General features: G+C 37.0%; 1 long non-coding RNA gene across 1 annotated transcript in view; it reads right to left on the reverse strand.

Annotated features, from left to right (window-relative positions):
* Nucleotides 1-13,552, reverse strand: part of LOC311632030 — a 206,070-nt gene that overhangs the window by 110,351 nt on the left and 82,167 nt on the right. The gene's annotated exons all lie outside the window — the stretch shown is intronic.

Genomic DNA, 13,552 nt, shown 5'->3' on the forward strand with positions numbered 1-13,552 from the left:
TCGTTCAGTTGATGAGGCACCCATTTTCCATCCGTTAAAATCTTTCTCGTTATTTGTAAACATTTGGAAATTGTTTGCTGAGCAATGTTTAATCTTTCTGCAAGCTGTTTATGAGTTTGGCATGTATCTTCATCCAATAAAGCTTGTAATTGTTTGGTCTTCAAACTTTTTCCATTAACCTGGACATTCTTTGCCTTTCACATCAAAATCATCACTTTTAAAAGCATTTAAACCAGTGTTTTAAACCATCACAAGTATCATAAGATGGAGCATGTTCACCATAAGCTTCCCGAAATATACAATAACTTGCAGCAGCACTTTTTTCAAAATAGAGTAATGAATTAAAACTTCCCGCAAGTGCATTTTGGCACAAAATTGGGCATTTTTAATGGTTTGATGTTAACATTTGACACATTAAGTTTTGAATCTTGCTGTTAATATAACAAAAGAGCATACATATCAAATCAAATATATATCAACATATGTGTAACTCTATCTATTGAAAAAAAAAATCCGCAGTATTAACTGGTACACCTGTATGCCTCTGGTGATTTGACATAGTCGTGCATAAGAATAGATAAACAAAAATGCTTTATATGGCAACATGAGGTGAGAGATATCTGACAGTAACACAAGAATGATCAGAAAATGACTTCTAGTGGGGGAGTGGGAGGCAGAGAGAAGTCCTTTCATAATCGTGTCAGACTAAATAATATTTTTCCATCAAAGCAAAAAAAAAAAACCACTGCTATTTAAAGTGGGTAGATTTCATAGATGCAAGCATTCGGAACAAAGAGAGCCAGCAAGCTATGATAAAAGCCTAGGAGAGAAAAGTACTCAGAGAAACAGATAGCAGCCATTAGAAAAGCAAATTTCCTCAAGTTCCAGAAATGAATTGACACTTACAGTACATATTAATCAGAGGAGAAAACTATGCACATACAATTTATGAAGCTGTTATATATCATTGACATGAATTTCAAACACCACTGACAAAAGCACTGAAATGTCTCTACAATTAGGATGAGGAAGGAAACCATTCAAACACGGACATTGTGGGACTTGGAACAGATGGGACTTACAAGAGACTCGCTGAATGACTAAAAACCAGAACAAGAGAAAAACAGCAGCAGGGCGGAGATATTTCCCTAAAGTTTTAATAAAGATGTACTAAGATTTTAACCTCAGAACTATTAGTTGGGAGAGTTTATTGTATATAATTTATAGTTATGCTTTCTTGAACTTTACCTTAAACTGCATCCCACGTAAAAATTTAGTTATTCAAAGTCCTCTTATTGTCTTTACAAAGTCTTGATTCAAATGTTCATGATGCATTTCAGAATTGTATTGACTTAACAAAAGCAATTAAGATTCACTCATCAGGGAGAGAAGGCCACATAGACATTCTCCATTAGAGAATGCCTTACTGAAGTCTAAACTATGATGTGGGTCTCAGGCCATATGGTCACCCTCATATAGCCCTAAGTTAATCTCAATTGCAGAAACAGCAAAATCAAGCTCATTGGCTTGAATTTACATACACAAAGACTCTCATCACCTCAGTATATGTGTATGAGGCATTAACTCTGTGGGCACATTTAGATTGTGTTACCTGTTCTAACCTCTAAGTATCTGGACCCATAGAATCTGGTATAGAAGAGCTGGGGCTTCTTTCAGGGGCTCCATAATACATCCTGGCTCTCATCTCTGAGGGAGACTAAGCTAGACAGAGGTGTTCAAAAAGTAGTCCTCAAATTTTAGCACACATCAAAATTGCCTACATGGCTGTTAGAAACATAAATTGCTGGGCCTCCCTTCAGAGTTTTTGATTCAATGAGTCTAAGGTAAAGAATAACATTTCACATCTATTACAAGCTCTCAGGTGATACTGGTACCGCTTATCCAAATACCTCACATGAAGAATTACTGTTAAGAGTGAGATGACAGTGGCCTGGGACCATGGGGAAAGATGGGGTGGAAATGAGTAAATGTGGGGAGACATGTCAATCAGATCCAGTACACACATGCTTCATTCCTTCCTAGATAACTTCTGATTTCACATAAACTAGGATATCCAGAGGTGCACTATAAAGTGTGATTTAATAAAAGCTAATGAGACTACCCTTTCACCCAAGACACATTTATTGAGTGCCAACTGTGTAGCAGATGCTGGGCGAGGCACGAGGCATTCAGAAATGAAACAAGCTCCTTGCCCTTGTAAAGAGCATTCTATTTTGAGATGGTTAAAACAACGATAATTCCATCCCCTTTAAATTATGTTGCCTCTGGCTTCTGATTTAATGGTTTATTCATTTCTAAGGAAGTTAGCTGCCACCTAGAATAAAGAAGCCATTGTTCAGCTTTAAACTTCAGAAAATATTTTATTGACTCAAAAGTATGAAAATAGTCTTGGCAACCAAGATTAGTTTAGAGACTAAATGTTCTGCTAAATGTCAAAGCCTTATTTTCACATATCAAGAGTAAAGTTTGGAAGTATGAGTACAGAGTTGGAGTCTAAAAAAAAGGGGGGTTCACCAATGGATCAGATAAGTTAGAGCTTGGAATATAATGACAGAAGCATGTACAGCAACATGACAGTAATTAGAAATACCACTATCAGCTATTTAATTGGTATGGATAGCCTGGCATATAGTAGGTATCTATCAAAATATTTTAAATAAATTAATAGTATGTAGAAAGTAAAATATGAAATTATTACCGGTTAAAGGATGGAAACACTTAGAACATTTATAGACTACATGGAAGATTATGAACAATTTGAAAGAGATAACAATAACAGCCATTTCAGCCACTCTTCTCATTTTTCATAGGGGGGTGTGCTTGGTGGAAAGTATGAGATTCTTCTGATGGTAGAAGGTAGATACCACCTGTATTTTCTCAATAAATTTAGTGCTGAATCTTGTCTAGGAATCCAGCATCTTCTGGTAACCTCCCTGGTTCCAACTCTGCATTCCTGGAGTGGACATTGAGACAGTCTCTGTGTCTGCCTCAGTCAGAGCAGTGGAAGGATATGATGAATCCCCACAGACAATAGCAGTAGGATTCCAAAGACCATTGGATTATGACCATTGTCACCTTGACGAACATCCCCCTGCTTTCAACACTGGCTACTAACATTTCTGTTCTTAATGACTCTAGGATTTCAGAGAAGAACAAAAACCACAGTTTCAGGACTATGTTTTTTTCTACCAAACACTCCTTCCTCTCATCCTCTCTCATTTTGTCTGATAAAGCCACAGAAAAATAAGACCATAGATAACTCCAACATGTTATCTTGTTATAATGAAAAAATGTTTCCCAGGTTGTTGACACAACTGTAGCCCAGAGCTCAGAGTGGTCAATCTGGGATTTGAGTTACCATCTTGATTTCAAAATCTTATATTCCTCATGTATGCCATGCTTTCTTCCACAGTGTATGTGAAAATTCACATAGATCCTACCTAGCACCAATCCTATGAGCCAGGTATGAAAAGAACCTGGGGGCTTCTGTTTAAAGCCTTCTTCATGGTTTTTTGCTTGTTTGCCAAAAGTTGTTTAAATTAAGTCTGAGATAAATGATTCTAAGGAACTAAAACTTTGTAATTAAAGGAACTGATATTTGAATTACAGATCCTCCAAGGAAGAGCGTCCATGTTGTCTTAGAACACTGAGGAATTGAGTACCCTGTCCAGCTTAGTCTTTCAAGTAGAATTGACTTTGTGTTAAGGAAGCAATTAAAGCAGAGCCTCTGATAAGCAGCTGGGAAAAGGCTAAAGTCAAGGAAAAGCAGCCAAAAGCTACAGAAAGTGGCCAAGAAAGATGCTGTTATCAGAGGGAAGTCGGTGTTCAGATAACTATCCTTGAAAATTGTGGCAGGGTCAAAAGGACCACAGACTGGAATTCAGTAGTCCAGGTTCTATCCCAGACTCTGGCTCCCATTCCTAGGGTGACTCATGCAGGACAGTACAACTTCTCCTGCCTCAATGTCCACATGTGTGAAATGAGGGGATTGAATTATACAGCCCTTGAAGCTTTATAAGCTCCATCATGCGCTGAGAATCCATATAATCTGTGTGGTTAGTGTGCATCTTTAATCTAGTATTTTCTCAGAAATTTATAGCACCCTAAATATCACAAATTAGAAACTTAATTAATAGCACCCATTTTGACTAGAATTATATTTTGATAAAAACAAATACATTGTTGATTTTTTTTTGATAGCCTGAATTATCCAAAGCTAAGAAAATAGGAGCTAATTCCTTGTCTCTACCAGCTGGGTTTTCTGGAAAAAGTGCCAATTTTATGAGCTATGTTGAGTTGCCCATTCCCACCACGATTTGAAATTGCCATCATTTTGTCATCCAAAGCATGCCTCCCTGAGTACTATTTATTACCCAAAGTGGCATAACATCGTTGTCAGTGATGTTCTTAGGTTTTGCCTTGGAAAATGTTGGTCTTAATGCCTGATATGCAGTGGTTCTGAGCAGACCAGTTCTAAGGTCCATGTGCCTTTCTGTGCCCTGCAAGAAAGTGGTGCACATACATTGACAAAAGTATATCACGATAAATCTAAGCTCCTCTGGGTATCCCCTCAAACCAACAGTGGTTTATAGCGGCTTGAAGGATGGCCACCCCAAAAGATAAGTCCACTAAGTTTGGTGGAACAGAGGGGGGTCTTTGAGATGTAATCAAGATTTTGAGATCATCCTAGATTACCCAGATGGGACCTAAATCCAATAACAATTAGACTGAACCATTGTTACTATTCAGAGTGTTTCTTGTCATAAGAAAGAATATGAATTCGGTTCTGAGCTTCTTTTTGCTCAGTAGTTGATTTTGCTCTTTTTAGCATTGATCTTCAGCACTAAAGAGATGTTTGGTTTAAAAAAAAATTATTTTAAGAATGAGTGGGACACAGTCTGTTCATCTAGTGGTTCACAGTTTGACTTTTGAACTATTCCAGGGTTTTTGTTGTTCTTTTTGTTTTGTTTTTGGTACAGAAATGCCTTCATATAAATATTTTCCTTTTGTAGTTCTTTGGAATACATTTCTATAAGCAATGGTATCACCTAGGCAAATGGTGTCATCCTCATGGTTCTTAATTCATATTGCCAAATTTCTATTTACAACATTGGGTCCATTTACAGCTCCTGTGGCAAATACGTAATTATACCCATTTTCCCTTGTCAGGAGTGGGATGACTTTTATCATTACTATGCTAATTCAAAAGATGCACTGTGGTGATGATAATCAAGTTTGAGCATGTAATTTCTAAGTAGACTTCTGAGACACTTGAGACACATCGTTTGACCTCAAAATTGGTCTGGCACATTTAGGGCATTTTGTTGAAAGATTTTGTTGCTTTATCTATTTGAAACTTAAATTCCTTTTGTTGCTAATAAGCCTAGACATTTATCAAGGATGTCCACACAAAGCATATGGACATTGGACGGAAAGAGTCACATTAAACTCACTAAAAGGGGGAGCAAGAGACAAAGTAGATGTGTGCTTCCGAAGGCTGCCACAGCAAATTACCCACAACTAGTGGTTTATAACAACAGACATTTTTTTCTCTCATACTTTTAGATGCAAAAAGTCTGAAATCAAAGTGTGGCAGGGCCAAGTTTTTTCTTCCCCCCGCCCACCACAAGCATACTGACTAACATACACTATTAGCCACAATTGGACTCTGGTCTTTACCTGTGTTTCTTTAGCTAACATTTAAGCCTTTTACTTGAAAACTGAAAGTTCAATTTGTTAGCTCATTTATCACCTTTTTTCCTTACTTAATGAAAAGCTATTCTACTAAGTGCCTGCAAATACCTCTGGGAGGGCCGACCATGCCTATCTCGACCATACAGTGAGACTTTTCCAAAGATAACCTAAATTTATGCTACAACCAATCACTGTACTGAAATTGGTGCTTCAGATGTAAGCACAACTTTCCAACTGCTGCTTCTCAGAGACTGCATTCTTGCTAGAAGATAAACTGAGGTGCTGTCAATGATCCCAATTTCCAAGTTGGGCACATTTCACAACTTCTCACTTTTTAGCAAAGTTAATGCCAAATGGTGCCACAGAAATAATTTTTATTCACTTATCTAAAGGGCAATAGGATATCTTCAAATTAACAGAATAAAAAATAAAAATAAAGCAAGAGAGGCAGAACTTCCAGAATGGCATAACAAGGAGCTCAGCAGAGACTCACCTCAGCAAAACAAAAACATAGCTGATGAAAGTATTTTTAAATCAGTTTGAAGTCTGTAAATTGTCCTAAGAGACTAAAGGATCACAGTCTTACCTTGCTATCCTTAGTTCCTATAGAGCAGAGCAACTTTTGTGTGGTAAATAGGGCATCCCTTCCATTTCATGTGTGAGAAAGCAGAGATGGAAAGGTGTGTCAGCCAGGGCTCAACTAGAGGAGCGGAACCAGTAAAAGAGGTATAATAAGGAGGTATAATAATTCTTTGCAATCAAAGAATAGGCTTGCATGATCAACAAGGCTGGCCAGGTAAGTCCAAACTCTTCAGGGCATCAGGAGGGCAGCCCGAAACACTCAGGCACAATCTTAAGCTGCAGAATCTCTTCTTCCCCAGGGAAGCCTAAGCTTTGCTAATAAAGCCTTTATACTGATTGAATCAGGTCCACCCAGATTATCAAAGATATTCTTCTCAAAGTCAACTGATTATGGACTTTATTAACATCTAAAAATAAATTTACAACAACATCTAGATTAGTGTTTAAGTAATGGGACACAATTGGGTAGCCAAGGTGACACATCAAAAGACCATCAGGGAAGACTGGCAGAACAGGGCATCTCTGCTGACAGACTTGCAAAATATTACCCACAATGTGGGAGAGATAATTCACACACATCATCATCATCATCATCATCATCATCATCATCATGGAATGATGGGAAGATATCGGGGCGAGTCACTGATTCTGGGCAGCCACAAACAAATGCCCTACAGAGACTGGAGAGGAGACTGCACAAAGTGAGTGGGCAGGCTTTGATGGCAAGGGGACTCTTCCACCAGCCTGAATCTGCCCCTCAGATCCCCTCCTGTCATGTGCCCATCCAAATGGGCCACGCAATCTGTGAGACACCACAACTTTCCTTGTTATCCTTACCTTAATCCCTATAGTGCAGAGCAACTTTCACGTGGTAAGTAATTTAGGATCATCAGGTATACGATAAATTCAGTTGTAGACATTATGTTCAAGGCATAGCTGCCTATGGGAACCCTCCAATTATAACCTATTGGAAGGTAATGTTTCTATGATCAGGTGCTAACTTAGGTTAGAGAATTACTAAGGTGCATGAATCTCTTAACAACATACCCACAGGGACTGAGAGGAACTAACCACAGTCAAGGATGTCTAACTTTCTTAGGATTTCTGAAAATGCTGAGGATAAAGTTGAGCTGGAGCCTCACCTTTGTCTTTTCCATCACCTGGACTGGTATCCCCCCCCCCCTTTCCTACCATTCGTTTTGCCAGTCTGGATAAACTCTCCCTTTCTTGGTTGCTTATCATCTTTGCCACTCTCATTTCTTCTATGAACTCCATTTCTGCTGCATCTTCAAAAGCTTATCTCCTCTGCACAGCTGTCTGTTCAAAGTTGAGAGCCTGACACTGATTTAAATGGCTTGAATTGCTCTGAAATAAATTCCTCAGGGCAGAGACCAATTTCTTACACATTATCAATAGCTGAATACAGTGTTGGTGCTTCATAAACACCATGTGAATATAAATAAAACATTTCCAAAAATAGGGTAGTAATTTCTGTATATTATCCAATTAAAATATTATGCTTTGGGTTGAACTCTAAAGACCCTCCCAACACTTATCAGAAGGTGGATGCTCTGTTCTATTGTACGGGAATTAGAGCTTCACAAATAGAGAATTGAAGATCTTTGCAACATGGTATGTATGACCAGGAAAACTGACCTCTTATTCCAGTATGCCTCTGGCAGAGAATATTAGTTGTTCACAATGATCCCTTTCCCTGATGGCCTCCCTGTGTGTAGAATAGACTAGCTCTTACGACTTTGAGTTTACCCATGTGGTTTGATTTGGCTAATGGAATGTAAATGCACATGGCATGAGCAGGGTTCATTTTTTGCTTTAGCTTCTGGAACTCCTCAATTTAACCCTACGTTCAGAACGGAAGTATATGGTTCCAGAAGGAGGAGACATATGAACATAGCTGAACCCCCTTCCCCACCAGCCTGAAGCCTAGCAGTCCAGCTGACCCCAAATGATTCAAGATAAGCCCAGCAAAGCCACAGCTAACTTACAGAGAACGGGAAATAAATGTTTATTATAAACCATCGATATTTTACATAATATAGTTCAAATCAATCAATAAAACATTAGGGATTTTTTTTTTTTAAATACTACAGAAGTATCTGGTCCTAGTTATAGTTTTCTGGGAGCTCCCAGATCAACCCAGCTAAGCCCTGCCCATACCTTTTTAAAAAAAATACATTCTTTTATTGATTTTTAGAGAGAGAAGAAGGGAGAAAGATAAAGAGATAGAAACATCGATGAGAGAAACATCATCAATCAGCTGCCTCCTGCACACCCTCTATTGGGGACTGAGCCTGCAATCCCGGGCATGTGCCCTGACTGGGATCAAACTAGTGACTTCTTGGTTCATGGGTTGATGCTCAACCACTAACCCACACCGGTGGGGCCCAAGTTATTAATTTACCTTGTGAGGATAAAATGCTTTCTGTTTCAAAACACTAGGTTTGGGGTAAAATGTTACACATCAATCGATACCCGGAACATCCACTTACATGATTTACCGAAGTGACATAACCAGCAAAAGTAACAAAAGATGAAATTTACTAGATGTCATTATATGTATACTATGCACCAGGTGAAATTATTTAATTTCTTCCTCACATTAAAATGAGTGCCTATGAAATGAGTAACATCATTGTTACTGGGCATAGGTGAGAAAATTTAGGCACAGCAATATGAATTAAGTTCATATTGGTATATGTATGCTATTCTCTATGTGAAATTAGTGGTAAAGCTCAGATAGGTGGTAAAATGTAGGAACCAAGGTCTTATGTAGAAAGTATCACAGTCCCAATCTCTAACCACACCGATGAGAATTTGGGAATATGGCGGGCGTTAGCTTTCCTGGGGCTGTGTTTATTCCACTCAGCCAGTCCACAGCATCAGGCAGCCAGTTTACAAGCCTTTTGATAAATGTTACAACACTGGCATTTGTGCAAAGAAACAGGCAGGAGATTAAATTACACCTGTTAAAAGAAAGGCTGGTTCAGACCATTTGAAAACCTGGCCCACTAAGTCTTTGTGGTATTAGAAGGTCAAACAAATTAATGCAAAATAAAAATGCAGTTGCCAGCTGGCCAAAAATTATTTATATTCCTAACAAAAACAACCGCTACCTGCCAATTCAAGAAAAACCATCAGAATTAAGTGGAATTATAAAAGCAAACTACTGTTCCTTTCTGGGTGGACTGGCCATTAAGGCCTGATATAGCTGGACATGAAATTTGATTAGGTGATTGACTAAGATTAACACAAGGGCATTGCCTCAAATATAATTACTCTTATGGCCAACAAATAGGGAAAAGTTTTTCTAATCTTTTATAAACAATGTTGAATCTCAGAATACAGGTACTGTTGGATTTCCAGGTAGTAAGGAAACACTGGGTTTTCTGTGGGTGGTGGCTAACTTTAGGAGATCTTATTGTTGTCAGCAAACAGCTTTGAAAGGGAGGCTGAACCAGGGGTCCATCCATTTTTGCCACTGAGCAGCCTCTCAAATCAGTGGGATAGGCGAATGCTTGAAAGGAAACAGAGAAAATAACAGACCAACCAAAAGCACGGTTAAGAATGTCTTTGGTGATATCAGCACACCAAGTTGAGGAACAGTCTTCAAAATAACTGGCCCATCCTGCTCAAAGGTGTTAAGGTGATAAAGTCAAAGACTGAAAAGCTCTCCCAGATTAAAGGAGAACAGAACGATGTGACAACGAAGTGCAGCATCATATCTGAGATGGAAATTACCATTCCCCTTTTTGTTTAAAAAGACATTAGTACAATTGGTGGTAATGTAATGCAATAGATAAGAGGATAATATTTCACCAATTGTAATTTCCTGGTTTTGACTGTGATTTTCATGTACTGTGATTGCTTTTATGAAGTGTTTAGGAGTAAAAGGACATTATGTCTGCAGCTTTCTCTCAAATGGTTGAGGGGGAAAAAAGATATTCAGTCCATCTGGAATTTATTTTTGTACATTATGTACAATGGGAGTCATATGATTTCTTCCATATGCATAGGATATAGGATCAACGCAGTTTATTAAATAATCCATCCTTTCCCACTAAATTAAAACACAGCCTTTGTCATGTATTGTATTCTCCAAATTCTAATTCTGGAATCTCTATTTTTGTCCCATGTTATCTACTTTCCATTTCTAAGCAAATATATCAATGTGAATTTATAGTATATAGTATATTTTAATTTCTTGGTAGACAAGATAGCTTAGCTTTTTTTATATAATTTTTCATATATATATAATATATACATTATATATATATAATATGGATGTTTATATATACACACATGTATATATTGATTATTTACATGAGCTATATATGTACATATACTGGTACATTATTCATATGCATACAAACTAATGTGTATGGCAATGCATGTGCAGAGGGCCCAAACGAGTAACATCATTGTTACTGGGCAGAAGTGAGAAAGTTTAAACACAGCAATATGAATTCAGTTGCCCAAGTTTAGACACAGCAATATGAATTCAGTTGTCTGTTTACATGTATGTGAATGTTTTATATACATATATTGCATACTGGAGTGTGTGTTGCTGTACTTGAGCATTTCCCTTTTTCAAGGCTAAATGTAGCGCCTCCTATCATTTTTAATAAACTATGCAATTGTGTACTTTTTCTTATAATTTTCTAGTAATTTGTAATTTTCTAATAAAATATCTTTTTTGTCTAGTTTTTCAAAATTGCTACTAAGACCTTTTTTGTAGTCACCTCACAGAATTCTACATATTGCTCTATAAATGGCTATTCCTTTCCATTCTATATTTTTATCATTTTGCCTGTTCATCGTTTTTTGTACACTCCAAGTGGTTTAAATAATTTGTTTTCTTAAAAAAATAAATTTTTGCTTAATCTTTTTCATAGTATTTTCCCCCAATACTTTTATTTTTATCTTTATTAATAGCCTCTTCCTTTTAATTCTTTAATAATAGGTAATAAGCTAAATTGATTGCATTGTCATCTTTCCTCTCTGTCAATCAGATAATCAAATTTCATGTCCAGCTAAATCAGACACTAATGACCAGTCCACCCAGAAAGGAACAATAGTTTGCTTTATAATTCCACTTAAAAAAATATAAAGATGTATTTGCTTTGACTATAGTGTGGGCTCTGTCGTGTGTTTCCAGTTTGCATTGGTTTCTACAAAGTTTGCAAATTATGTTTTTTATTTCCAGTTTCATTGAACAGTGATTCAGAAATTCATTCTTAGCTGTTACACATTTCATATTTTGGGATTACCTTCATGTCATTTATTTCTAATTTCTAATAATTGTTTCATTCAATTTCTGATATCAATTTTTAATGTTAGAAAAGGTAGACTATAAAATGTATACTTCATATGCAAAAATGTCTCTGGATTAAGTACATGATCAATTTTTGTGAATATTTTATGAATATATAGAGGATATTCTTTTGAAAGATGTTAAAATATATTAATTATATTTTTCTATGCTATTGCTTATTTTTGTGTTCAAGATATGCACAATTCAAAAAGAGGTGTATTAAAGTTATCTATATCTATATCTATATCTATATCTATATCTATATGCCTAAGCAACCCTTCAACCAGTAGCTATGACTTGCAATGACCACCAAGAGGCAGACACTCAGTGCACAGGCATGAAAACATTGAACAGATTGATAAATCTCATAAGGGAGTGGAGAGAGGGAAGGACAGGAAGAGATTAACCAAAGATTTTATATGTATACTAGAGGCCCAGTGCATGGATTTGTCACCAAGGATCAAGGTGGGTAAGTCTATATTGATGAATCATGATGTTAAAATAAAATTCTTTCCATAAACAAGAATAATATGAAAGATATATTGCATTGATAGAAAGCTTGCTTTCTTGGGAAATGGGAACCTTTTGTATAATGTATTATACATACATTTCCTAGATTTTAACTATCCTTGCTGTGCCTTATTTATGAGCCATAAAGCTGTGTTCTATCTACCAGTGAAGGATGAAGCATAGTGGAAGTCCAGTGTGGTATTTACACTCTTAAAAATCAGATGCCACTTTGTCATCGTAATGGGGCGCACTATGAGAGAAGTGAGACTGAAGCTGTCACTGGGTGGCAGAAAGCCAGAATCAGATGAACTTTAATAATAATTTAAAAATCTCAAGATGATGCTGATTCACTAAAAGGAAGTCATGTGCTACCTGTTTGACAGGAAAGGAGAAGGAGGGGAGTAAACATCAGGAGAAGGAGAGTGAAAGGCACTGGAGGAGGAGGAGATAGTGGCTGAGAAAGGAAAAAACTTTTGGTTATGGACAAAGAATTCACATTTATAACTATCTCTGCAGCTCTTTCATGCAGATTAGTCCTAAATCAAAGATAAAATAGATTCTCTGCTGCTGTCCTAACTTCTTACAGATGTGACTTTTTAACAGAGAAAAAATATTAAAATACACACACACACACACACACACACACACACACACACTTAATGTAAATTTGAAATAAAATATTAAAATACATGTACATATATACACACTAATTTAATGTATATTTGAGAGAGGGGGAAAAAAAGATTTCTAGAACTGTGTCCCAAGCTGTCATCATTGTGAAATTACCCATCATCCATGGGGTGATGGAAAAGGCAGAGACTGTCAAATTTTTCCTTATCAGTCCTTTTTTTTCATATGTCAGCTTTGTAACCTAGAGCTTACCCATAACTGTAAATTGAGACATGTGTCAGTAGCAGCCCAAACAAATGTGAAATATTTGCTTTTGAAGTGCCTCTTTCCATTTCAAGGAAAGAGCATAGAAGTCCTTTCTCTGTGTGTCTCACTGCTCCAGTAAGATTTGGAAGAATCCCTTGTGGAAAAAACGAGCAACAGTGCCATTATTTATTTAGGAATAAGCACATTCATTTTCTTTTATGGGACTGATGCCAGCAGGGGTTAGCTCACAATGGGTAAGAAATAAGTTCTAAAGGTAGGAGGCAAAAAGCACAGCAAGAGGTCGATTTAGGGCCTTAAATATTTAAAGGTATATGGATTGAAGACACTACAAGGCGTTTGCAGCCTAAATACATGTCTATGGGAAGAAAGTATGCCCAGGCATACTGATCGGTTTTTCTTTCCCCAATGAATCATTTTTATCTGATCAGTGAAGTACATTCATATATTTATCCATTCAGCAAACTTGACTTGGGATTCTACAACATAGAGCAACCAGTATTAGGATACACCAAACAG

This window comes from Pipistrellus hanaki, assembly GCF_964339955.1.
Source record: "Pipistrellus hanaki genome assembly, chromosome: 13".
Lineage (NCBI taxonomy): Eukaryota > Metazoa > Chordata > Mammalia > Chiroptera > Vespertilionidae > Pipistrellus > Pipistrellus hanaki.